General features: G+C 38.6%; 25 pseudogenes; all 25 read right to left on the bottom strand.

Moving 5' to 3' along the window:
- Positions 1-438: 438 nt before the first annotated feature.
- On the bottom strand, positions 439-557 carry LOC113102627 (uncharacterized; annotated as a pseudogene).
- A 648-nt stretch (positions 558-1,205) lies between these two features.
- LOC113102613 (uncharacterized) lies at positions 1,206-1,324 on the bottom strand (annotated as a pseudogene).
- A 3,041-nt stretch (positions 1,325-4,365) lies between these two features.
- LOC113102600 (uncharacterized) lies at positions 4,366-4,484 on the bottom strand (annotated as a pseudogene).
- Positions 4,485-6,372: 1,888 nt separating this feature from the next.
- On the bottom strand, positions 6,373-6,491 carry LOC113102609 (uncharacterized; annotated as a pseudogene).
- A 1,287-nt stretch (positions 6,492-7,778) lies between these two features.
- Positions 7,779-7,897, bottom strand: LOC113102647 (uncharacterized; annotated as a pseudogene).
- A 766-nt stretch (positions 7,898-8,663) lies between these two features.
- On the bottom strand, positions 8,664-8,782 carry LOC113102644 (uncharacterized; annotated as a pseudogene).
- A 415-nt stretch (positions 8,783-9,197) lies between these two features.
- On the bottom strand, positions 9,198-9,316 carry LOC113102642 (uncharacterized; annotated as a pseudogene).
- A 546-nt stretch (positions 9,317-9,862) lies between these two features.
- LOC113102640 (uncharacterized) lies at positions 9,863-9,981 on the bottom strand (annotated as a pseudogene).
- A 784-nt stretch (positions 9,982-10,765) lies between these two features.
- LOC113102592 (uncharacterized) lies at positions 10,766-10,883 on the bottom strand (annotated as a pseudogene).
- A 648-nt stretch (positions 10,884-11,531) lies between these two features.
- On the bottom strand, positions 11,532-11,650 carry LOC113102630 (uncharacterized; annotated as a pseudogene).
- Positions 11,651-12,434: 784 nt separating this feature from the next.
- Positions 12,435-12,553, bottom strand: LOC113102608 (uncharacterized; annotated as a pseudogene).
- A 650-nt stretch (positions 12,554-13,203) lies between these two features.
- Positions 13,204-13,322, bottom strand: LOC113102612 (uncharacterized; annotated as a pseudogene).
- A 789-nt stretch (positions 13,323-14,111) lies between these two features.
- Positions 14,112-14,230, bottom strand: LOC113102639 (uncharacterized; annotated as a pseudogene).
- Positions 14,231-15,297: 1,067 nt separating this feature from the next.
- LOC113102606 (uncharacterized) lies at positions 15,298-15,416 on the bottom strand (annotated as a pseudogene).
- Positions 15,417-16,201: 785 nt separating this feature from the next.
- LOC113102638 (uncharacterized) lies at positions 16,202-16,320 on the bottom strand (annotated as a pseudogene).
- Positions 16,321-16,971: 651 nt separating this feature from the next.
- On the bottom strand, positions 16,972-17,089 carry LOC113102595 (uncharacterized; annotated as a pseudogene).
- Positions 17,090-17,879: 790 nt separating this feature from the next.
- Positions 17,880-17,998, bottom strand: LOC113102605 (uncharacterized; annotated as a pseudogene).
- A 784-nt stretch (positions 17,999-18,782) lies between these two features.
- Positions 18,783-18,901, bottom strand: LOC113102604 (uncharacterized; annotated as a pseudogene).
- A 787-nt stretch (positions 18,902-19,688) lies between these two features.
- LOC113102611 (uncharacterized) lies at positions 19,689-19,807 on the bottom strand (annotated as a pseudogene).
- A 1,068-nt stretch (positions 19,808-20,875) lies between these two features.
- On the bottom strand, positions 20,876-20,994 carry LOC113102603 (uncharacterized; annotated as a pseudogene).
- A 788-nt stretch (positions 20,995-21,782) lies between these two features.
- On the bottom strand, positions 21,783-21,901 carry LOC113102643 (uncharacterized; annotated as a pseudogene).
- Positions 21,902-22,833: 932 nt separating this feature from the next.
- LOC113102602 (uncharacterized) lies at positions 22,834-22,952 on the bottom strand (annotated as a pseudogene).
- Positions 22,953-23,737: 785 nt separating this feature from the next.
- LOC113102619 (uncharacterized) lies at positions 23,738-23,856 on the bottom strand (annotated as a pseudogene).
- A 1,066-nt stretch (positions 23,857-24,922) lies between these two features.
- On the bottom strand, positions 24,923-25,041 carry LOC113102601 (uncharacterized; annotated as a pseudogene).
- Positions 25,042-25,830: 789 nt separating this feature from the next.
- On the bottom strand, positions 25,831-25,949 carry LOC113102641 (uncharacterized; annotated as a pseudogene).
- Between the last annotated feature and the right edge of the window lie 793 nt (positions 25,950-26,742).

Raw genomic sequence — 26,742 nt, 5'->3', positions numbered from 1 at the left:
ATTTGTGAAAAATATCCAAAAATTTAAAGCACCTGGTATTCCCAGGCAGTCTCCCATCCATGTACTAACCTGGCCCAAACCTGCTTATATTCAGAGATCGGGCATTGACTCTATTTTTTGCCAAATTTATTATATACTAAGTGAAAAAATTCCAAAAGCTTAAAGCACCTGGTATTCCTTGGCGGTCTCTCATCCAAGTACTAACCAGACCTAAACCTGCTAAGATTCAGAGATCGGGCATTGACTCTTTTTTTTTTTTTTTTTTTGCAAGATTATTATATAATTCGTGAAAAATATCCAAAAATTTAAAGCACCTGATATTCCCAGGCAGTCTCCCATCCATGTACTAACCTGGCGCAAACCTGCTTATATTCAGAGATCGGGCATTGACTCTATTTTTTGGCAAAATTATTATATACTAAGTGAAAAATTTCAAAAAGCTTAAAGTACCTGGTATTCCCAGGCGGTCTCCCATCCAGGCACTAACCAGGCCCAAACCTGCTTAGCTTCCAAGATCAGACAAGATCGGGCATAGCCAGGCTGGTATGGCCATAAGCGAAGACTGCTGCAAAGAGAAGGCTATTTAAAGATCAGCCAATCTACTCGCCAGTACATTATAAAAGTAGGAAAAACCCCAAAAGCTTAAAGCACCTGGTATTCCTAGGCGGTCTCTCATCCAAGTACTAACCTGGCCCAAACCTGCTAAGATTCAGAGATCGGGCATTGACTTCTTTTTTTTTTTTTTTTTGCAAGATTATTATATAATTTGTGAAAAATATCCAAAAATTTAAAGCACCTGGTATTCCCAGGCAGTCTCCCATCCATGTACTAACCTGGCCCAAACCTGCTTATATTCAGAGATCGGGCATTGACTCTATTTTTTGCCAAATTTATTATATACTAAGTGAAAAAATTCCAAAAGCTTAAAGCACCTGGTATTCCTTGGCGGTCTCTCATCCAAGTACTAACCAGACCTAAACCTGCTAAGATTCAGAGATCGGGCATTGACTCTTTTTTTTTTTTTTTTTTTTTTGCAAGATTATTATATAATTCGTGAAAAATATCCAAAAATTTAAAGCACCTGATATTCCCAGGCAGTCTCCCATCCATGTACTAACCTGGCGCAAACCTGCTTATATTCAGAGATCGGGCATTGACTCTATTTTTTGGCAAAATTATTATATACTAAGTGAAAAATTTCAAAAAGCTTAGAGTACCTGGCATTCCCAGGCGGTCTCCCATCCAGGCACTAACCAGGCCCAAACCTGCTTAGCTTCCGAGATCAGACAAGATCGGGCATAGCCAGGCTGGTATGGCCATAAGCGAAGACTGCTGCAAAGAGAAGGCTATTTAAAGATCAGCCAATCTACTCGCCAGTACATTATAAAAGTAGGAAAGAAACCCCAAAAGCTTAAAGCACCTGGTATTCCTAGGCGGTCTCTCATCCAAGTACTAACCTGGCCCAAACCTGCTTATATTCAGAGATCGGGCATTGACTCTATTTTTTGCCAAATTTATTATATACTAAGTGAAAAAATTCCAAAAGCTTAAAGCACCTGGTATTCCTTGGCGGTCTATCATTCAAGTACTAACCAGACCTTAACCTGCTAAGATTCAGAGATCGGGCATTGACTTCTTCTTTTTTTTTTTTTTTTTTGCAAGATTATTATATAATTTGTGAAAAAATATCCAAAAATTTAAAGCACCTGGTATTCCCAGGCAGTCTCCCATCCATGTACTAACCTGGCCCAAACCTGCTTATATTCAGAGATCGGGCATTGACTCTATTTTTTGCCAAATTTATTATATACTAAGTGAAAAAATTCCAAAAGCTTAAAGCACCTGGTATTCCTTGGCGGTCTCTCATCCAAGTACTAACCAGACCTAAACCTGCTAAGATTCAGAGATCGGGCATTGACTCTTTTTTTTTTTTTTTTTTTTGCAAGATTATTATATAATTCGTGAAAAATATCCAAAAATTTAAAGCACCTGATATTCCCAGGCAGTCTCCCATCCATGTACTAACCTGGCGCAAACCTGCTTATATTCAGAGATCGGGCATTGACTCTATTTTTTGGCAAAATTATTATATACTAAGTGAAAAATTTCAAAAAGCTTAGAGTACCTGGTATTCCCAGGCGGTCTCCATCCAGGCACTAACCAGGCCCAAACCTGCTTAGCTTCCGAGCTTCAGAGATCGGGCAGATCTGGTATGGCATAGGCTGGTAGCGATAACTGCTGCAAAGAAAGGCAAAGAGAATTTAAAGATCAGCCAATCTACTCGCCAGTACATTATAAAAGTAGGAAAGAAACCCAAAAGCTTAAAGCACCTGGTATTCCTAGGCGGTCTCTCATCCAAGTACTAACCTGGCCCAAACCTGCTTATATTCAGAGATCGGGCATTGACTCTATTTTTTGCCAAATTTATTATATACTAAGTGAAAAAATTCCAAAAGCTTAAAGCACCTGGTATTCCTTGGCGGTCTATCATTCAAGTACTAACCAGACCTTAACCTGCTAAGATTCAGAGATCGGGCATTGACTTCTCTTCTTTTTTTTTTTTTTTTTTGCAAGATTATTATATTTTCGTGAAAAATATCCAAAAATTTAAAGCACCTGGTATTCCCAGGCAGTCTCCCATCCATGTACTAACCTGGCCCAAACCTGCTTATATTCAGAGATCGGGCATTGACTCTATTTTTTGCCAAATTTATTATATACTAAGTGAAAAAATTCCAAAAGCTTAAAGCACCTGGTATTCCTTGGCGGTCTCTCATCCAAGTACTAACCAGACCTAAACCTGCTAAGATTCAGAGATCGGGCATTGACTCTTTTTTTTTTTTTTTTTTTGCAAGATTATTATATAATTCGTGAAAAATATCCAAAAATTTAAAGCACCTGATATTCCCAGGCAGTCTCCCATCCATGTACTAACCTGGCGCAAACCTGCTTATATTCAGAGATCGGGCATTGACTCTATTTTTTGGCAAATTATTATATACTAAGTGAAAAATTTCAAAAAAGCTTACCTGGTATTCCCAGGCGGTCTCCCATCCAGGCACTAACCAGCCCAAACCTGCTTAGCTTACGAGATCAGACAAGATCGGGCATAGCCAGGCTGGTATGGCCATAAGCGAAGACTGCTGCAAAGAGAAGGCTATTTAAAGATCAGCCAATCTACTCGCCAGTACATTATAAAGTAGGAAAGAAACCCCAAAGCTTAAAGCACCTGGTATTCCTAGGCGGTCTCTCATCCAAGTACTAACCTGGCCCAAACCTGCTTATATTCAGAGATCGGGCATTGACTCTATTTTTTGCCAAATTTATTATATACTAAGTGAAAAAATTCCAAAAGCTTAAAGCACCTGGTATTCCTTGGCGGTCTATCATTCAAGTACTAACCAGACCTTAACCTGCTAAGATTCAGAGATCGGGCATTGACTTCTTCTTTTTTTTTTTTTTTTGCAAGATTATTATATAATTCGTGAAAAATATCCAAAAATTTAAAGCACCTGGTATTCCCAGGCAGTCTCCCATCCATGTACTAACCTGGCCAAACCTGCTTATATTCAGAGATCGGGCATTGACTCTATTTTTTGCCAAATTTAATTAAAAATTCCAAAAGCTTAAAGCACCTGGTATTCCTTGGCGGTCTCTCATCCAAGTACTAACCAGACCTAAACCTGCTAAGATTCAGAGATCGGGCATTGACTCTTTTTTTTTTTTTTGCAAGATTATTATATAATTTGTGAAAAATATCCAAAAATTTAAAGCACCTGGTATTCCCAGGCAGTCTCCCATCCATGTACTAACCTGGCCCAAACCTGCTTATATTCAGAGATCGGGCATTGACTCTATTTTTTGCCAAATTTATTATATACTAAGTGAAAAAATTCCAAAAGCTTAATTTTTTGCCAAGATTATTATATAATTTGTGAAAAATATCCAAAATTTTAAAGCACCTGGTATTCCCAGGCAGTCTCCCATCCATGTACTAACCTGGCCCAAACCTGCTTATATTCAGAGATCGGGCATTGACTCTATTTTTTGCCAAATTTATTATATACTAAGTGAAAAAATTCCAAAAGCTTAAAGCACCTGGTATTCCTTGGCGGTCTCTCATCAAGTACTAACCAGACCTAACCTGCTAAGATTCAGAGATCGGGCATTGACTCTTTTTTTTTTTTTTTTTTTTTGCAAGATTATTATATAATTCGTGAAAAATATCCAAAAATTTAAAGCACCTGGTATTCCCAGGCAGTCTCCCATCCATGTACTAACCTGGCCAAACCTGCTTATATTCAGAGATCGGGCATTGACTCTATTTTTGGCAAATTATTATATACTAAGTGAAAAATTTCAAAAAGCTTAAAGTACCTGGCATTCCCAGGCGGTCTCCCATCCAGGCACTAACCAGGCCCAAACCTGCTTAGCTTCCGAGATCAGACAAGATCGGGCATAGCCAGGCTGGTATGGCCATAAGCGAAGACTGCTGCAAAGAGAAGGCTATTTAAAGATCAGCCAATCTACTCGCCAGTACATTATAAAAGTAGGAAAGAAACCCCAAAAGCTTAAAGCACCTGGTATTCCTAGGCGGTCTCTCATCCAATACTAACCTGGCCCAAACCTGCTTATATTCAGAGATCGGGCATTGACTCTATTTTTTGCCAAATTTTTATATACTAAGTGAAAAAATTCCAAAAGCTTAAAGCACCTGGTATTCCTTGGCGGTCTCTCATTCAAGTACTAACCAGACCTAAACCTGCTAAGATTCAGAGATCGGGCATTGACTCTTCTTTTTTTTTTTTTTTGCAAGATTATTATATAATTCTGAAAAAATATCCAAAAATTTAAAGCACCTGGTATTCCAGGCAGTCCCATCCATGTACTAACCTGGCCCAAACCTGCTTATATTCAGAGATCGGGCATTGACTCTATTTTTTGCCAAATTTATTATATACTAAGTGAAAAAATTCCAAAAGCTTAAAGCACCTGGTATTCCTTGGCGGTCTCTCATCCAAGTACTAACCAGACCTAAACCTGCTAAGATTCAGAGATCGGGCATTGACTCTTTTTTTTTTTTTTTTTTTTGCAAGATTATTATATAATTCGTGAAAAATATCCAAAAATTTAAAGCACCTGGTATTCCCAGGCAGTCTCCCATCCATGTACTAACCTGGCCCAAACCTGCTTATATTCAGAGATCGGGCATTGACTCTATTTTTTGCCCAATTTTATATACTAAGTGAAAAAATTCCAAAAGCTTTAAGCACCTGGTATTCCTTGGCGGTCTCTCATCCAAGTACTAACCAGACCTAAACCTGCTAAGATTCAGAGATCGGGCATTGACTCTATTTTTTTTTTTTTTTTGCAAGATTTCCATGCTACTAACCTGGCGCAAACCTGCTTATATTCAGAGATCGGGCATTGACTCTATTTTTGCCAAAATTATTATATACTAAGTGAAAAATTTCAAAATAGCTTAGAGTACCTGGCTCCAGGCGGTCTCCCATCCAGCACTAACCAGGCCCAAACCTGCTTAGCTTCCGAGATCACAAGATCGGGCATAGCCAGGCTGGTATGGCCATAAGCGAAGACTGCTGCAAAGAGAAGGCTATTTAAAGATCAGCAATCTACTCGCCAGTACATTATAAAAGTAGGAAAGAAACCCCAAAGCTTAAAGCACCTGGTATTCCCAGGCAGTCTCCCATCCATGTACTAACCTGGCCCAAACCTGCTTATATTCAGAGATCGGCATTGACTCTATTTTTGCCAAAATTTATTATATACTAAGTGAAAAAATTCCAAAAGCTTAAAGCACCTGGTATTCCTTGGCGGTCTCTCATCCAAGTACTAACCAGACCTAAACCTGCTAAGATTCAGAGATCGGGCATTGACTCTTTTTTTTTTTTTGCAAGATTATTATATAATTTGTGAAAAAAATCCAAAAATTTAAAGCACCTGGTATTCCCAGGCAGTCTCCCATCCATGTACTAACCTGGCCCAAACCTGCTTATATTCAGAGATCGGGCATTGACTCTATTTTTTGCCAAATTTATTATATACTAAGTGAAAAAATTCCAAAAGCTTAAAGCACCTGGTATTCCTTGGCGGTCTCTCATCCAAGTACTAACCAGACCTAAACCTGCTAAGATTCAGAGATCGGGCATTGACTCTTTTTTTTTTTTTTTTTTTTTTTTGCAAGATTATTATATAATTCGTGAAAAATATCCAAAAATTTAAAGCACCTGATATTCCCAGGCAGTCTCCCATCCATGTACTAACCTGGCGCAAACCTGCTTATATTCAGAGATCGGGCATTGACTATTTTTTTGGCAAAATTATTATATACTAAGTGAAAAATTTCAAAAAAGCTTACAGTACCTGGTATTCCCAGGCGGTCTCCCATCCAGGCACTAACCAGGCCCAAACCTGCTTAGCTTACGAGATCAGACAAGATCGGGCATAGCCAGGCTGGTATGGCCATAAGCGAAGACTGCTGCAAAGAGAAGGCTATTTAAAGATCAGCCAATCTACTCGCCAGTACATTATAAAAGTAGGAAAGAAACCCCAAAAGCTTAAAGCACCTGGTATTCCTAGGCGTCTCTCATCCAAGTACTAACCTGGCCCAAACCTGCTTATATTCAGAGATCGGGCATTGACTCTATTTTTTGCCAAATTTATTATATACTAAGTGAAAAAATTCCAAAAGCTTAAAGCACCTGGTATTCCTTGGCGGTCTATCATTCAAGTACTAACCAGACCTTAACCTGCTAAGATTCAGAGATCGGGCATTGATTTTCTTTTTTTTTTTTTTTGCAAGATTATTATATAATTCGTGAAAAATATCCAAAAATTTAAAGCACCTGGTATTCCCAGGCAGTCTCCCATCCATGTACTAACCTGGCCCAAACCTGCTTATATTCAGAGATCGGCATTGACTCTATTTTTTGCCAAATTTATTATATACTAAGTGAAAAAATTCCAAAAGCTTTAAGCACCTGGTATTCCTTGGCGGTCTTTCATCCAAGTACTAACCAGACCTAAACCTGCTAAGATTCAGAGATCGGGCATTGACTCTATTTTTTTTTTTTTTTTGCAAGATTATTATATAATTGTGAAAAATATCCAAAAATTTAAAGCACCTGTATTCCCAGGCAGTCTCCCATCCATGTACTAACCTGGCCCAAACCTATATACTAAGTGAAAAAATTCCAAAGCTTAAAGCACCTGGTATTCCTTGGCGGTCTCTCATCCAAGTACTAACCAGACCTAAATCTGCTAAGATTCAGAGATCGGGCATTGACTCTTTTTTTTTTTTTTTGCAAGAATATTATATAATTTGTGAAAAATATCCAAAAATTTAAAGCACCTGGTATTCCCAGGCAGTCTCCCATCCATGTACTAACCTGGCCAAACCTGCTTATATTCAGAGATCAGGCATTGAGTCTATTTTTGCCAAATTATTATATACTAAGTGAAAAAATTTCCAAAAGCTTAAAGCACCTGGTATTCCTTGGCGGTCTCTCATCAAGTACTAACCAGACCTAAACTGCTAAGATTCAGAGATCGGGCATTGACTCTTTTTTTTTTTTTTTTTTTTGCAAGAATATTTATATTACAATTCATGAAAATATCCAAAAATTTAAAGCACCTGATATTCCCAGGCAGTCTCCCATCCATGTACTAACCTGGCGCAAACCTGCTTATATTCAGAGATCGGGCATTGACTCTATTTTTTGGCAAAATTATTATATACTAAGTGAAAAATTTCAAAAAGCTTACAGTACCTGGTATTCCCAGGCTGTCTCCCATCCAGGCACTAACCAGGCCCAAACCTGCTTAGCTTACGAGATCAGACAAGATCGGGCATAGCCAGGCTGGTATGGCCATAAGCGAAGACTGCTGCAAAGAGAAGGCTATTTAAAGATCAGCCAATCTACTCGCCAGTACATTATAAAAGTAGGAAAGAAACCCCAAAAGCTTAAAGCACCTGTATCCAAGTACTAACCTGGCCCAAACCTGCTTATATTCAGAGATCGGGCATTGACTCTATTTTTTTGCCAAATTTATTATATACTAAGTGAAAAAATTCCAAAAGCTTAAAGCACCTGGTATTCCTTGGCGGTCTATCATCAAGTACTAACCAGACTTAAACTGCTAAGATTCAGAGATCGGGCATTGACTTCTTCTTTTTTTTTTTTTTTTTTGCAAGATTATTATATAATTTGTGAAAAATATCCAAAAATTTAAAGCACCTGGTATTCCCAGGCAGTCTCCCATCCATGTACTAACCTGGCCCAAACCTGCTTATATTCAGAGATCGGGCATTGACTCTATTTTTGCCAATTTATTATATACTAAGTGAAAAAATTCCAAAAGCTTAAAGCACCTGGTATTCCTTGGCGGTCTCTCATCCAAGTACTAACCAGACCTAAACCTGCTAAGATTCAGAGATCGGGCATTGACTCTTTTTTTTTTTTTTTTTTGCAAGATTATTATATAATTCGTGTGAAAATATCCAAAAATTTAAAGCACCTGATATTCCCAGGCAGTCTCCCATCCATGTACTAACCTGGCGCAAACCTGCTTATATTCAGAGATCGGGCATTGACTCTATTTTTTGGCAAAATTATTATATACTAAGTGAAAAATTTCAAAATAGCTTAGAGTACCTGGCATTCCCAGGCGGTCTCCCATCCAGGCACTAACCAGGCCCAAACCTGCTTAGCTTCCAAGATCAGACAAGATCGGGCATAGCCAGGCTGGTATGGCCATAAGCGAAGACTGCTGCAAAGAGAAGGCTATTTAAAGATCAGCCAATCTACTCGCCAGTACATTATAAAGTAGGAAAGAAACCCAAAAGCTTAAAGCACCTGGTATTCCTAGGCGGTCTCTCATCCAAGTACTAACCTGGCCCAAACCTGCTTATATTCAGAGATCGGGCATTGACTCTTTTTTTGCCAAATTTATTATATACTAAGTGAAAAAATTCCAAAAGCTTAAAGCACCTGGTATTCCTTGGCGGTCTATCATTCAAGTACTAACCAGACCTTAACCTGCTTAAAGCACCTGATATCCCAGGCAGTCTCCCATCCATGTACTAACCTGGCGCAAACCTGCTTATATTCAGAGATCGGGGCATTGACTCTATTTTTTTGGCCAAATTATTATATACTAAGTGAAAAATTTCAAAAAGCTTAGAGTACCTGGTATTCCCAGGCGGTCTCCCATCCAGGCACTAACCAGGCCCAAACCTGCTTAGCTTCCGAGATCAGACAAGATCGGGCATAGCCAGGCTGGTATGGCCATAAGCGAAGACTGCTCGCAAAGAGAAGGCTATTTAAAGATCAGCAATCTACTCGCCAGTACATTATAAAAGTAGGAAAAAACCCCAAAAGCTTAAAGCACCTGGTATTCCCAGGCAGTCTCTCATCCAAGTACTAACCTGGCCCAAACCTGCTTATATTCAGAGATCGGGCATTGACTCTATTTTTTGCCAAATTTATTATATACTAAGTGAAAAATTCCAAAAGCTTAAAGCACCTGGTATTCCTTGGCGGTCTATCATTCAAGTACTAACCAGACCTTAACCTGCTAAGATTCAGAGATCGGGCATTGACTCTTCTTTTTTTTTTTTTTTTGCAAGATTATTATATAATTTGTGAAAAAATATCCAAAAATTTAAAGCACCTGGTATTCCCAGGCAGTCTCCCATCCATGATCCAAAAATGTAAAGCACCTGATATTCCAGGCAGTCTCCCATCCATGTACTAACCTGGCGCAAACCTGCTTATATTCAGAGATCGGGCATTGACTCTATTTTTTGCAAATTATTATATACTAAGTGAATTTCAAAAAAAGCTTAGAGTACCTGGTATTCCCAGGCGGTCTCCCATCCAGGCACTAACCAGGCCCAAACCTGCTTAGCTTACGAGATCAGACAAGATCGGGCATAGCCAGGCTGGTATGGCCATAAGCGAAGACTGCTGCAAAGAGAAGGCTATTTAAAGATCAGCCAATCTACTCGCCAGTACATTATAAAAGTAGGAAAGAAACCCCAAAAGCTTAAAGCACCTGGTATTCCTAGGCGGTCTCTCATCCAAGTACTAACCTGGCCCAAACCTGCTTATATTCAGAGATCGGGCATTGACTCTATTTTTTGCCAAATTTATTATATACTAAGTGAAAAAATTCCAAAAGCTTAAAGCACCTGGTATTCCTTGGCGGTCTATCATTCAAGTACTAACCAGACCTTAACCTGCTAAGATTCAGAGATCGGGCATTGACTTCTTCTTTTTTTTTTTTTTTGCAAGATTATTATATAATTTGTGAAAAATATCCAAAAATTTAAAGCACCTGGTATTCCCAGGCAGTCTCCCATCCATGTACTAACCTGGCCCAAACCTGCTTATATTCAGAGATCGGGCATTGACTCTATTTTTTGCCAAATTTATTATATACTAAGTGAAAAAATTCCAAAAGCTTAAAGCACCTGGTATTCCTTGGCGGTCTCTCATCCAAGTACTAACCAGACCTAAACCTGCTAAGATTCAGAGATCGGGCATTGACTCTTTTTTTTTTTTTTTTTTGCAAGATTATTATATAATTCGTGAAAAATATCCAAAAATTTAAAGCACCTGATATTCCCAGGCAGTCTCCCATCCATGTACTAACCTGGCGCAAACCTGCTTATATTCAGAGATCGGGCATTGACTCTATTTTTTGGCAAAATTATTATATACTAAGTGAAAAATTTCAAAAAAGCTTAAGTACCTGGTATTCCCAGGCGGTCTCCCATCCAGGCACTAACCAGGCCCAAACCTGCTTAGCTTACGAGATCAGACAAGATCGGGCATAGCCAGGCTGGTATGGCCATAAGCGAAGACTGCTGCAAAGAGAAGGCTATTTAAAGATCAGCCAATCTACTCGCCAGTACATTATAAAAGTAGGAAAGAAACCCAAAAGCTTAAAGCACCTGGTATTCCTAGGCGGTCTCTCATCCAAGTACTAACCTGGCCCAAACCTGCTAAGATTCAGAGATCGGGCATTGACTTCTTCTTTTTTTTTTTTTTTTGCAAGATTATTATATAATTTGTGAAAAATATCCAAAAATTTAAAGCACCTGGTATTCCCAGGCAGTCTCCCATCCATGTACTAACCTGGCCCAAACCTGCTTATATTCAGAGATCGGGCATTGACTCTATTTTTTGCCAAATTTATTATATACTAAGTGAAAAAATTCCAAAAGCTTAAAGCACCTGGTATTCCTTGGCGGTCTCTCATCCAAGTACTAACCAGACCTAAACCTGCTAAGATTCAGAGATCGGGCATTGACTCTTTTTTTTTTTTTTTTTTTGCAAGATTATTATATAATTCGTGAAAAATATCCAAAAATTTAAAGCACCTGATATTCCCAGGCAGTCTCCCATCCATGTACTAACCTGGCGCAAACCTGCTTATATTCAGAGATCGGGCATTGACTCTATTTTTTGGCAAAATTATTATATACTAAGTGAAAAATTTCAAAAAGCTTAGAGTACCTGGTATTCCCAGGCGGTCTCCCATCCAGGCACTAACCAGGCCCAAACCTGCTTAGCTTCCGAGATCAGACAAGATCGGGCATAGCCAGGCTGGTATGGCCATAAGCGAAGACTGCTGCAAAGAGAAGGCTATTTAAAGATCAGCCAATCTACTCGCCAGTACATTATAAAAGTAGGAAAGAAACCCCAAAAGCTTAAAGCACCTGGTATTCCTAGGCGGTCTCTCATCCAAGTACTAACCTGGCCCAAACCTGCTTATATTCAGAGATCGGGCATTGACTCTATTTTTTGCCAAATTTATTATATACTAAGTGAAAAAATTCCAAAAGCTTAAAGCACCTGGTATTCCTTGGCGGTCTATCATTCAAGTACTAACCAGACCTTAACCTGCTAAGATTCAGAGATCGGGCATTGACTTCTTCTTTTTTTTTTTTTTTTTGCAAGATTATTATATAATTCGTGAAAAATATCCAAAAATTTAAAGCACCTGGTATTCCCAGGCAGTCTCCCATCCATGTACTAACCTGGCCCAAACCTGCTTATATTCAGAGATCGGGCATTGACTCTATTTTTTGCCAAATTTATTATATACTAAGTGAAAAAATTCCAAAAGCTTAAAGCACCTGGTATTCCTTGGCGGTCTCTCATCCAAGTACTAACCAGACCTAAACCTGCTAAGATTCAGAGATCGGGCATTGACTCTTTTTTTTTTTTTTTTGCAAGATTATTATATAATTCGTGAAAAATATCCAAAAATTTAAAGCACCTGATATTCCCAGGCAGTCTCCCATCCATGTACTAACCTGGCGCAAACCTGCTTATATTCAGAGATCGGGCATTGACTCTATTTTTTGGCAAAATTATTATATACTAAGTGAAAAATTTCAAAAAAGCTTACAGTACCTGGTATTCCCAGGCGGTCTCCCATCCAGGCACTAACCAGGCCCAAACCTGCTTAGCTTACGAGATCAGACAAGATCGGGCATAGCCAGGCTGGTATGGCCATAAGCGAAGACTGCTGCAAAGAGAAGGCTATTTAAAGATCAGCCAATCTACTCGCCAGTACATTATAAAAGTAGGAAAGAAACCCCAAAAGCTTAAAGCACCTGGTATTCCTAGGCGGTCTCTCATCCAAGTACTAACCTGGCCCAAACCTGCTAAGATTCAGAGATCGGGCATTGACTTCTTCTTTTTTTTTTTTTTTTGCAAGATTATTATATAATTTGTGAAAAATATCCAAAAATTTAAAGCACCTGGTATTCCCAGGCAGTCTCCCATCCATGTACTAACCTGGCCCAAACCTGCTTATATTCAGAGATCGGGCATTGACTCTATTTTTTGCCAAATTTATTATATACTAAGTGAAAAAATTCCAAAAGCTTAAAGCACCTGGTATTCCTTGGCGGTCTCTCATCCAAGTACTAACCAGACCTAAACCTGCTAAGATTCAGAGATCGGGCATTGACTCTTTTTTTTTTTTTTTTTTTGCAAGATTATTATATAATTCGTGAAAAATATCCAAAAATTTAAAGCACCTGATATTCCCAGGCAGTCTCCCATCCATGTACTAACCTGGCGCAAACCTGCTTATATTCAGAGATCGGGCATTGACTCTATTTTTTGGCAAAATTATTATATACTAAGTGAAAAATTTCAAAATAGCTTAGAGTACCTGGCATTCCCAGGCGGTCTCCCATCCAGGCACTAACCAGGCCCAAACCTGCTTAGCTTCCGAGATCAGACAAGATCGGGCATAGCCAGGCTGGTATGGCCATAAGCGAAGACTGCTGCAAAGAGAAGGCTATTTAAAGATCAGCCAATCTACTCGCCAGTACATTATAAAAGTAGGAAAGAAACCCCAAAAGCTTAAAGCACCTGGTATTCCTAGGCGGTCTCTCATCCAAGTACTAACCTGGCCCAAACCTGCTTATATTCAGAGATCGGGCATTGACTCTATTTTTTGCCAAATTTATTATATACTAAGTGAAAAAATTCCAAAAGCTTAAAGCACCTGGTATTCCTTGGCGGTCTATCATTCAAGTACTAACCAGACCTTAACCTGCTAAGATTCAGAGATCGGGCATTGACTTCTTCTTTTTTTTTTTTTTTTTGCAAGATTATTATATAATTCGTGAAAAATATCCAAAAATTTAAAGCACCTGGTATTCCCAGGCAGTCTCCCATCCATGTACTAACCTGGCCCAAACCTGCTTATATTCAGAGATCGGGCATTGACTCTATTTTTTGCCAAATTTATTATATACTAAGTGAAAAAATTCCAAAAGCTTAAAGCACCTGGTATTCCTTGGCGGTCTCTCATCCAAGTACTAACCAGACCTAAACCTGCTAAGATTCAGAGATCGGGCATTGACTCTTTTTTTTTTTTTTTTTTTTTGCAAGATTATTATATAATTCGTGAAAAATATCCAAAAATTTAAAGCACCTGATATTCCCAGGCAGTCTCCCATCCATGTACTAACCTGGCGCAAACCTGCTTATATTCAGAGATCGGGCATTGACTCTATTTTTTGGCAAAATTATTATATACTAAGTGAAAAATTTCAAAAAAGCTTAGAGTACCTGGTATTCCCAGGCGGTCTCCCATCCAGGCACTAACCAGGCCCAAACCTGCTTAGCTTACGAGATCAGACAAGATCGGGCATAGCCAGGCTGGTATGGCCATAAGCGAAGACTGCTGCAAAGAGAAGGCTATTTAAAGATCAGCCAATCTACTCGCCAGTACATTATAAAAGTAGGAAAGAAACCCCAAAAGCTTAAAGCACCTGGTATTCCTAGGCGGTCTCTCATCCAAGTACTAACCTGGCCCAAACCTGCTTATATTCAGAGATCGGGCATTGACTCTATTTTTTGCCAAATTTATTATATACTAAGTGAAAAAATTCCAAAAGCTTAAAGCACCTGGTATTCCTTGGCGGTCTATCATTCAAGTACTAACCAGACCTTAACCTGCTAAGATTCAGAGATCGGGCATTGACTTCTTCTTTTTTTTTTTTTTTTGCAAGATTATTATATAATTCGTGAAAAATATCCAAAAATTTAAAGCACCTGGTATTCCCAGGCAGTCTCCCATCCATGTACTAACCTGGCCCAAACCTGCTTATATTCAGAGATCGGGCATTGACTCTATTTTTTGCCAAATTTATTATATACTAAGTGAAAAAATTCCAAAAGCTTAAAGCACCTGGTATTCCTTGGCGGTCTCTCATCCAAGTACTAACCAGACCTAAACCTGCTAAGATTCAGAGATCGGGCATTGACTCTTTTTTTTTTTTTTTTTGCAAGATTATTATATAATTTGTGAAAAATATCCAAAAATTTAAAGCACCTGGTATTCCCAGGCAGTCTCCCATCCATGTACTAACCTGGCCAAACCTGCTTATATTCAGAGATCGGGCATTGACTCTATTTTTTGCCAAATTTATTATATACTAAGTGAAAAAATTCCAAAAGCTTAAAGCACCTGGTATTCCTTGGCGGTCTCTCATCCAAGTACTAACCAGACCTAAACCTGCTAAGATTCAGAGATCGGGCATTGACTCTTTTTTTTTTTTTTTTTTTTTGCAAGAATATTATATAATTCGTGAAAAATATCCAAAAATTTAAAGCACCTGATATTCCCAGGCAGTCTCCCATCCATGTACTAACCTGGCGCAAACCTGCTTATATTCAGAGATCGGGCATTGACTCTATTTTTTGGCAAAATTATTATATACTAAGTGAAAAATTTCAAAAAAGCTTACAGTACCTGGTATTCCCAGGCGGTCTCCCATCCAGGCACTAACCAGGCCCAAACCTGCTTAGCTTACGAGATCAGACAAGATCGGGCATAGCCAGGCTGGTATGGCCATAAGCGAAGACTGCTGCAAAGAGAAGGCTATTTAAAGATCAGCCAATCTACTCGCCAGTACATTATAAAAGTAGGAAAGAAACCCCAAAAGCTTAAAGCACCTGGTATTCCTAGGCGGTCTCTCATCCAAGTACTAACCTGGCCCAAACCTGCTTATATTCAGAGATCGGGCATTGACTCTATTTTTTGCCAAATTTATTATATACTAAGTGAAAAAATTCCAAAAGCTTAAAGCACCTGGTATTCCTTGGCGGTCTATCATTCAAGTACTAACCAGACCTTAACCTGCTAAGATTCAGAGATCGGGCATTGACTTCTTCTTTTTTTTTTTTTTTGCAAGATTATTATATAATTTGTGAAAAATATCCAAAAATTTAAAGCACCTGGTATTCCCAGGCAGTCTCCCATCCATGTACTAACCTGGCCCAAACCTGCTTATATTCAGAGATCGGGCATTGACTCTATTTTTTGCCAAATTTATTATATACTAAGTGAAAAAATTCCAAAAGCTTAAAGCACCTGGTATTCCTTGGCGGTCTCTCATCCAAGTACTAACCAGACCTAAACCTGCTAAGATTCAGAGATCGGGCATTGACTCTTTTTTTTTTTTTTTTTTTGCAAGATTATTATATAATTCGTGAAAAATATCCAAAAATTTAAAGCACCTGATATTCCCAGGCAGTCTCCCATCCATGTACTAACCTGGCGCAAACCTGCTTATATTCAGAGATCGGGCATTGACTCTATTTTTTGGCAAAATTATTATATACTAAGTGAAAAATTTCAAAAAAGCTTAGAGTACCTGGTATTCCCAGGCGGTCTCCCATCCAGGCACTAACCAGGCCCAAACCTGCTTAGCTTACGAGATCAGACAAGATCGGGCATAGCCAGGCTGGTATGGCCATAAGCGAAGACTGCTGCAAAGAGAAGGCTATTTAAAGATCAGCCAATCTACTCGCCAGTACATTATAAAAGTAGGAAAGAAACCCCAAAAGCTTAAAGCACCTGGTATTCCTAGGCGGTCTCTCATCCAAGTACTAACCTGGCCCAAACCTGCTAAGATTCAGAGATCGGGCATTGACTTCTTTTTTTTTTTTTTTTTTTTTGCAAGATTATTATATAATTTGTTAAAAATATCCAAAAATTTAAAGCACCTGGTATTCCCAGGCAGTCTCCCATCCATGTACTAACCTGGCCCAAACCTGCTTATATTCAGAGATCGGGCATTGACTCTATTTTTTGCCAAATTTATTATATACTAAGTGAAAAAATTCCAAAAGCTTAAAGCACCTGGTATTCCTTGGCGGTCTCTCATCCAAGTACTAACCAGACCTAAACCTGCTAAGATTCAGAGATCGGGCATTGACTCTTTTTTTTTTTTTTTTTTTGCAAGATTATTATATAATTCGTGAAAAATATCCAAAAATTTAAAGCACCTGATATTCCCAGGCAGTCTCCCATCCATGTACTAACCTGGCGCAAACCTGCTTATATTCAGAGATCGGGCATTGACTCTATTTTTTGGCAAAATTATTATATACTAAGTGAAAAATTTCAAAAAGCTTAGAGTACCTGGCATTCCCAGGCGGTCTCCCATCCAGGCACTAACCAGCCCAAACCTGCTTAGCTTCCAAGATCAGACAAGATCGGGCATAGCCAGGCTGGTATGGCCATAAGCGAAGACTGCTGCAAAGAGAAGGCTATTTAAAGATCAGCCAATCTACTCGCCAGTACATTATAAAAGTAGGAAAGAAACCCCAAAAGCTTAAAGCACCTGGTATTCCTAGGCGGTCTCTCATCCAAGTACTAACCTGGCCCAAACCTGCTTATATTCAGAGATCGGGCATTGACTCTATTTTTTGCCAAATTTATTATATACTAAGTGAAAAAATTCCAAAAGCTTAAAGCACCTGGTATTCCTTGGCGGTCTATCATTCAAGTACTAACCAGACCTTAACCTGCTAAGATTCAGAGATCGGGCATTGACTTCTTCTTTTTTTTTTTTTTTTTGCAAGATTATTATATAATTCGTGAAAAATATCCAAAAATTTAAAGCACCTGGTATTCCCAGGCAGTCTCCCATCCATGTACTAACCTGGCCCAAACCTGCTTATATTCAGAGATCGGGCATTGACTCTATTTTTTGCCAAATTTATTATATACTAAGTGAAAAAATTCCAAAAGCTTAAAGCACCTGGTATTCCTTGGCGGTCTCTCATCCAAGTACTAACCAGACCTAAACCTGCTAAGATTCAGAGATCGGGCATTGACTCTTTTTTTTTTTTTTTTTTTTTGCAAGAATTATTATATAATTCGTGAAAAATATCCAAAAATTTAAAGCACCTGATATTCCCAGGCAGTCTCCCATCCATGTACTAACCTGGCGCAAACCTGCTTATATTCAGAGATCGGGCATTGACTCTATTTTTTGGCAAAATTATTATATACTAAGTGAAAAATTTCAAAAAAGCTTACAGTACCTGGTATTCCCAGGCGGTCTCCCATCCAGGCACTAACCAGGCCCAAACCTGCTTAGCTTACGAGATCAGACAAGATCGGGCATAGCCAGGCTGGTATGGCCATAAGCGAAGACTGCTGCAAAGAGAAGGCTATTTAAAGATCAGCCAATCTACTCGCCAGTACATTATAAAAGTAGGAAAGAAACCCCAAAAGCTTAAAGCACCTGGTATTCCTAGGCGGTCTCTCATCCAAGTACTAACCTGGCCCAAACCTGCTTATATTCAGAGATCGGGCATTGACTCTATTTTTTGCCAAATTTATTATATACTAAGTGAAAAAATTCCAAAAGCTTAAAGCACCTGGTATTCCTTGGCGGTCTATCATTCAAGTACTAACCAGACCTTAACCTGCTAAGATTCAGAGATCGGGCATTGACTTCTTCTTTTTTTTTTTTTTTGCAAGATTATTATATAATTTGTGAAAAATATCCAAAAATTTAAAGCACCTGGTATTCCCAGGCAGTCTCCCATCCATGTACTAACCTGGCCCAAACCTGCTTATATTCAGAGATCGGGCATTGACTCTATTTTTTGCCAAATTTATTATATACTAAGTGAAAAAATTCCAAAAGCTTAAAGCACCTGGTATTCCTTGGCGGTCTCTCATCCAAGTACTAACCAGACCTAAACCTGCTAAGATTCAGAGATCGGGCATTGACTCTTTTTTTTTTTTTTTTTTGCAAGAATATTATATAATTCGTGAAAAATATCCAAAAATTTAAAGCACCTGATATTCCCAGGCAGTCTCCCATCCATGTACTAACCTGGCGCAAACCTGCTTATATTCAGAGATCGGGCATTGACTCTATTTTTTGGCAAAATTATTATATACTAAGTGAAAAATTTCAAAAAAGCTTACAGTACCTGGTATTCCCAGGCGGTCTCCCATCCAGGCACTAACCAGGCCCAAACCTGCTTAGCTTACGAGATCAGACAAGATCGGGCATAGCCAGGCTGGTATGGCCATAAGCGAAGACTGCTGCAAAGAGAAGGCTATTTAAAGATCAGCCAATCTACTCGCCAGTACATTATAAAAGTAGGAAAGAAACCCCAAAAGCTTAAAGCACCTGGTATTCCTAGGCGGTCTCTCATCCAAGTACTAACCTGGCCCAAACCTGCTTATATTCAGAGATCGGGCATTGACTCTATTTTTTGCCAAATTTATTATATACTAAGTGAAAAAATTCCAAAAGCTTAAAGCACCTGGTATTCCTTGGCGGTCTATCATTCAAGTACTAACCAGACCTTAAACTGCTAAGATTCAGAGATCGGGCATTGACTTCTTCTTTTTTTTTTTTTTTTGCAAGATTATTATATAATTTGTGAAAAATATCCAAAAATTTAAAGCACCTGGTATTCCCAGGCAGTCTCCCATCCATGTACTAACCTGGCCCAAACCTGCTTATATTCAGAGATCGGGCATTGACTCTATTTTTTGCCAAATTTATTATATACTAAGTGAAAAAATTCCAAAAGCTTAAAGCACCTGGTATTCCTTGGCGGTCTCTCATCCAAGTACTAACCAGACCTAAACCTGCTAAGATTCAGAGATCGGGCATTGACTCTTTTTTTTTTTTTTTTTTTTTGCAAGATTATTATATAATTCGTGAAAAATATCCAAAAATTTAAAGCACCTGATATTCCCAGGCAGTCTCCCATCCATGTACTAACCTGGCGCAAACCTGCTTATATTCAGAGATCGGGCATTGACTCTATTTTTTGGCAAAATTATTATATACTAAGTGAAAAATTTCAAAAAGCTTAGAGTACCTGGCATTCCCAGGCGGTCTCCCATCCAGGCACTAACCAGGCCCAAACCTGCTTAGCTTCCGAGATCAGACAAGATCGGGCATAGCCAGGCTGGTATGGCCATAAGCGAAGACTGCTGCAAAGAGAAGGCTATTTAAAGATCAGCCAATCTACTCGCCAGTACATTATAAAAGTAGGAAAGAAACCCCAAAAGCTTAAAGCACCTGGTATTCCTAGGCGGTCTCTCATCCAAGTACTAACCTGGCCCAAACCTGCTTATATTCAGAGATCGGGCATTGACTCTATTTTTTGCCAAATTTATTATATACTAAGTGAAAAAATTCCAAAAGCTTAAAGCACCTGGTATTCCTTGGCGGTCTATCATTCAAGTACTAACCAGACCTTAACCTGCTAAGATTCAGAGATCGGGCATTGACTTCTTCTTTTTTTTTTTTTTTTGCAAGATTATTATATAATTCGTGAAAAATATCCAAAAATTTAAAGCACCTGGTATTCCCAGGCAGTCTCCCATCCATGTACTAACCTGGCCCAAACCTGCTTATATTCAGAGATCGGGCATTGACTCTATTTTTTGCCAAATTTATTATATACTAAGTGAAAAAATTCCAAAAGCTTAAAGCACCTGGTATTCCTTGGCGGTCTCTCATCCAAGTACTAACCAGACCTAAACCTGCTAAGATTCAGAGATCGGGCATTGACTCTTTTTTTTTTTTTTTTTTGCAAGATTATTATATAATTTGTGAAAAATATCCAAAAATTTAAAGCACCTGGTATTCCCAGGCAGTCTCCCATCCATGTACTAACCTGGCGCAAACCTGCTTATATTCAGAGATCGGGCATTGACTCTATTTTTTGCCAAATTTATTATATACTAAGTGAAAAAATTCCAAAAGCTTAAAGCACCTGGTATTCCTTGGCGGTCTCTCATCCAAGTACTAACCAGACCTAAACCTGCTAAGATTCAGAGATCGGGCATTGACTCTTTTTTTTTTTTTTTTTTTTGCAAGAATATTATATAATTCGTGAAAAATATCCAAAAATTTAAAGCACCTGATATTCCCAGGCAGTCTCCCATCCATGTACTAACCTGGCGCAAACCTGCTTATATTCAGAGATCGGGCATTGACTCTATTTTTTGGCAAAATTATTATATACTAAGTGAAAAATTTCAAAAAAGCTTACAGTACCTGGTATTCCCAGGCGGTCTCCCATCCAGGCACTAACCAGGCCCAAACCTGCTTAGCTTACGAGATCAGACAAGATCGGGCATAGCCAGGCTGGTATGGCCATAAGCGAAGACTGCTGCAAAGAGAAGGCTATTTAAAGATCAGCCAATCTACTCGCCAGTACATTATAAAAGTAGGAAAGAAACCCCAAAAGCTTAAAGCACCTGGTATTCCTAGGCGGTCTCTCATCCAAGTACTAACCTGGCCCAAACCTGCTTATATTCAGAGATCGGGCATTGACTCTATTTTTTGCCAAATTTATTATATACTAAGTGAAAAAATTCCAAAAGCTTAAAGCACCTGGTATTCCTTGGCGGTCTATCATTCAAGTACTAACCAGACCTTAAACTGCTAAGATTCAGAGATCGGGCATTGACTTCTTCTTTTTTTTTTTTTTTTGCAAGATTATTATATAATTTGTGAAAAATATCCAAAAATTTAAAGCACCTGGTATTCCCAGGCAGTCTCCCATCCATGTACTAACCTGGCCCAAACCTGCTTATATTCAGAGATCGGGCATTGACTCTATTTTTTGCCAAATTTATTATATACTAAGTGAAAAAATTCCAAAAGCTTAAAGCACCTGGTATTCCTTGGCGGTCTCTCATCCAAGTACTAACCAGACCTAAACCTGCTAAGATTCAGAGATCGGGCATTGACTCTTTTTTTTTTTTTTTTTTTTTGCAAGATTATTATATAATTCGTGAAAAATATCCAAAAATTTAAAGCACCTGATATTCCCAGGCAGTCTCCCATCCATGTACTAACCTGGCGCAAACCTGCTTATATTCAGAGATCGGGCATTGACTCTATTTTTTGGCAAAATTATTATATACTAAGTGAAAAATTTCAAAATAGCTTAGAGTACCTGGCATTCCCAGGCGGTCTCCCATCCAGGCACTAACCAGGCCCAAACCTGCTTAGCTTCCAAGATCAGACAAGATCGGGCATAGCCAGGCTGGTATGGCCATAAGCGAAGACTGCTGCAAAGAGAAGGCTATTTAAAGATCAGCCAATCTACTCGCCAGTACATTATAAAAGTAGGAAAGAAACCCAAAAGCTTAAAGCACCTGGTATTCCTAGGCGGTCTCTCATCCAAGTACTAACCTGGCCCAAACCTGCTAAGATTCAGAGATCGGGCATTGACTTCTTCTTTTTTTTTTTTTTTTTTGCAAGATTATTATATAATTTGAAAAATATCCAAAAATTTAAAGCACCTGGTATTCCCAGGCAGTCTCCCATCCATGTACTAACCTGGCCCAAACCTGCTTATATTCAGAGATCGGGCATTGACTCTATTTTTTGCCAAATTTATTATATACTAAGTGAAAAAATTCCAAAAGCTTAAAGCACCTGGTATTCCTTGGCGGTCTCTCATCCAAGTACTAACCAGACCTAAACCTGCTAAGATTCAGAGATCGGGCATTGACTCTTTTTTTTTTTTTTTTTTGCAAGATTATTATATAATTCGTGAAAAATATCCAAAAATTTAAAGCACCTGGTATTCCCAGGCAGTCTCCCATCCATGTACTAACCTGGCCCAAACCTGCTTATATTCAGAGATCGGGCATTGACTCTATTTTTTGCCAAATTTATTATATACTAAGTGAAAAAATTCCAAAAGCTTAAAGCACCTGGTATTCCTTGGCGGTCTCTCATCCAAGTACTAACCAGACCTAAACCTGCTAAGATTCAGAGATCGGGCATTGACTCTTTTTTTTTTTTTTTTTTTTTGCAAGAATATTATATAATTCGTGAAAAATATCCAAAAATGTAAAGCACCTGATATTCCCAGGCAGTCTCCCATCCATGTACTAACCTGGCGCAAACCTGCTTATATTCAGAGATCGGGCATTGACTCTATTTTTTGGCAAAATTATTATATACTAAGTGAAAAATTTCAAAAAAGCTTACAGTACCTGGTATTCCCAGGCGGTCTCCCATCCAGGCACTAACCAGGCCCAAACCTGCTTAGCTTACGAGATCAGACAAGATCGGGCATAGCCAGGCTGGTATGGCCATAAGCGAAGACTGCTGCAAAGAGAAGGCTATTTAAAGATCAGCCAATCTACTCGCCAGTACATTATAAAAGTAGGAAAGAAACCCCAAAAGCTTAAAGCACCTGGTATTCCTAGGCGGTCTCTCATCCAAGTACTAACCTGGCCCAAACCTGCTTATATTCAGAGATCGGGCATTGACTCTATTTTTTGCCAAATTTATTATATACTAAGTGAAAAAATTCCAAAAGCTTAAAGCACCTGGTATTCCTTGGCGGTCTATCATCCAAGTACTAACCAGACCTAAACCTGCTAAGATTCAGAGATCGGGCATTGACTTCTTTTTTTTTTTTTTTTTGCAAGATTATTATATAATTTGTGAAAAATATCCAAAAATTTAAAGCACCTGGTATTCCCAGGCAGTCTCCCATCCATGTACTAACCTGGCCCAAACCTGCTTATATTCAGAGATCGGGCATTGACTCTATTTTTTGCCAAATTTATTATATACTAAGTGAAAAAATTCCAAAAGCTTAAAGCACCTGGTATTCCTTGGCGGTCTCTCATCCAAGTACTAACCAGACCTAAACCTGCTAAGATTCAGAGATCGGGCATTGACTCTTTTTTTTTTTTTTTTTTTTTGCAAGATTATTATATAATTCGTGAAAAATATCCAAAAATTTAAAGCACCTGATATTCCCAGGCAGTCTCCCATCCATGTACTAACCTGGCGCAAACCTGCTTATATTCAGAGATCGGGCATTGACTCTATTTTTGGCAAAATTATTATATACTAAGTGAAAAATTTCAAAAAAGCTTAGAGTACCTGGTATTCCCAGGCGGTCTCCCATCCAGGCACTAACCAGGCCCAAACCTGCTTAGCTTCCGAGATCAGACAAGATCGGGCATAGCCAGGCTGGTATGGCCATAAGCGAAGACTGCTGCAAAGAGAAGGCTATTTAAAGATCAGCCAATCTACTCGCCAGTACATTATAAAAGTAGGAAAGAAACCCCAAAAGCTTAAAGCACCTGGTATTCCTAGGCGGTCTCTCATCCAAGTACTAACCTGGCCCAAACCTGCTTATATTCAGAGATCGGGCATTGACTCTATTTTTTGCCAAATTTATTATATACTAAGTGAAAAAATTCCAAAAGCTTAAAGCACCTGGTATTCCTTGGCGGTCTATCATTCAAGTACTAACCAGACCTTAACCTGCTAAGATTCAGAGATCGGGCATTGACTTCTTCTTTTTTTTTTTTTTTGCAAGATTATTATATAATTCGTGAAAAATATCCAAAAATTTAAAGCACCTGGTATTCCCAGGCAGTCTCCCATCCATGTACTAACCTGGCCCAAACCTGCTTATATTCAGAGATCGGGCATTGACTCTATTTTTTGCCAAATTTATTATATACTAAGTGAAAAAATTCCAAAAGCTTAAAGCACCTGGTATTCCTTGGCGGTCTCTCATCCAAGTACTAACCAGACCTAAACCTGCTAAAATTCAGAGATCGGGCATTGACTCTTTTTTTTTTTTTTTTTTGCAAGATTATTATATAATTTGTGAAAAATATCCAAAAATTTAAAGCACCTGGTATTCCCAGGCAGTCTCCCATCCATGTACTAACCTGGCCAAACCTGCTTATATTCAGAGATCGGGCATTGACTCTATTTTTTGCCAAATTTATTATATACTAAGTGAAAAAATTCCAAAAGCTTAAAGCACCTGGTATTCCTTGGCGGTCTCTCATCCAAGTACTAACCAGACCTAAACCTGCTAAGATTCAGAGATCGGGCATTGACTCTTTTTTTTTTTTTTTTTTTTTGCAAGAATATTATATAATTCGTGAAAAATATCCAAAAATTTAAAGCACCTGATATTCCCAGGCAGTCTCCCATCCATGTACTAACCTGGCGCAAACCTGCTTATATTCAGAGATCGGGCATTGACTCTATTTTTTGGCAAAATTATTATATACTAAGTGAAAATTTCAAAAAAGCTTACAGTACCTGGTATTCCCAGGCGGTCTCCCATCCAGGCACTAACCAGGCCCAAACCTGCTTAGCTTACGAGATCAGACAAGATCGGGCATAGCCAGGCTGGTATGGCCATAAGCGAAGACTGCTGCAAAGAGAAGGCTATTTAAAGATCAGCCAATCTACTCGCCAGTACATTATAAAAGTAGGAAAGAAACCCCAAAAGCTTAAAGCACCTGGTATTCCTAGGCGGTCTCTCATCCAAGTACTAACCTGGCCCAAACCTGCTTATATTCAGAGATCGGGCATTGACTCTATTTTTTGCCAAATTTATTATATACTAAGTGAAAAAATTCCAAAAGCTTAAAGCACCTGGTATTCCTTGGCGGTCTATCATTCAAGTACTAACCAGACCTTAAACTGCTAAGATTCAGAGATCGGGCATTGACTCTTTTCTTTTTTTTTTTTTTTTGCAAGATTATTATATAATTTGTGAAAAATATCCAAAAATTTAAAGCACCTGGTATTCCCAGGCAGTCTCCCATCCATGTACTAACCTGGCCCAAACCTGCTTATATTCAGAGATCGGGCATTGACTCTATTTTTTGCCAAATTTATTATATACTAAGTGAAAAAATTCCAAAAGCTTAAAGCACCTGGTATTCCTTGGCGGTCTCTCATCCAAGTACTAACCAGACCTAAACCTGCTAAGATTCAGAGATCGGGCATTGACTCTTTTTTTTTTTTTTTTTTTTTGCAAGATTATTATATAATTCGTGAAAAATATCCAAAAATTTAAAGCACCTGATATTCCCAGGCAGTCTCCCATCCATGTACTAACCTGGCGCAAACCTGCTTATATTCAGAGATCGGGCATTGACTCTATTTTTTGGCAAAATTATTATATACTAAGTGAAAAATTTCAAAATAGCTTAGAGTACCTGGCATTCCCAGGCGGTCTCCCATCCAGGCACTAACCAGGCCCAAACCTGCTTAGCTTCCAAGATCAGACAAGATCGGGCATAGCCAGGCTGGTATGGCCATAAGCGAAGACTGCTGCAAAGAGAAGGCTATTTAAAGATCAGCCAATCTACTCGCCAGTACATTATAAAAGTAGGAAAGAAACCCCAAAAGCTTAAAGCACCTGGTATTCCTAGGCGGTCTCTCATCCAAGTACTAACCTGGCCCAAACCTGCTTATATTCAGAGATCGGGCATTGACTCTATTTTTTGCCAAAATTTATTATATACTAAGTGAAAAAATTCCAAAAGCTTAAAGCACCTGGTATTCCTTGGCGGTCTATCATCAAGTACTAACCAGACTTAACCTGCTAAGATTCAGAGATCGGGCATTGACTTCTTCTTTTTTTTTTTTTTTTGCAAGAATATTATATAATTCGTGAAAAATATCCAAAAATTTAAAGCACCTGGTATTCCAGGCAGTCTCCCATCCATGTACTAACCTGGCCAAACCTGCTTATATTCAGAGATCGGGCATTGACTCTATTTTTTGCCAAATTTTATTATATACTAAGTGAAAAAATTCCAAAAGCTTTAAAGCACCTGGTATTCTTGGCGGTCTCTCATCCAAGTACTAACCAGACCTAAATCTGCTAAGATTCAGAGATCGGGGGCATTGACTCTTTTTTTTTTTTTTTTTTTGCAAGATTATTATATAATTTGTGAAAATATCCAAAAATTTAAAGCACCTGGTATTCCCAGGCAGTCTCCATCCATGTACTAACCTGGCGCAAACCTGCTTATATTCAGAGATCGGGCATTGACTCTATTTTTTGCCAAATTTATTATATACTAAGTGAAAAAATTCCAAAAAGCTTAAAG

The sequence above is a fragment of the Carassius auratus genome, unplaced genomic scaffold (genome assembly GCF_003368295.1).
Source record: "Carassius auratus strain Wakin unplaced genomic scaffold, ASM336829v1 scaf_tig00217743, whole genome shotgun sequence".
Lineage (NCBI taxonomy): Eukaryota > Metazoa > Chordata > Actinopteri > Cypriniformes > Cyprinidae > Carassius > Carassius auratus.
Note: the sequence above shows the minus strand (reverse complement) of the source record. Positions and strands in the feature narration are given on the sequence as shown.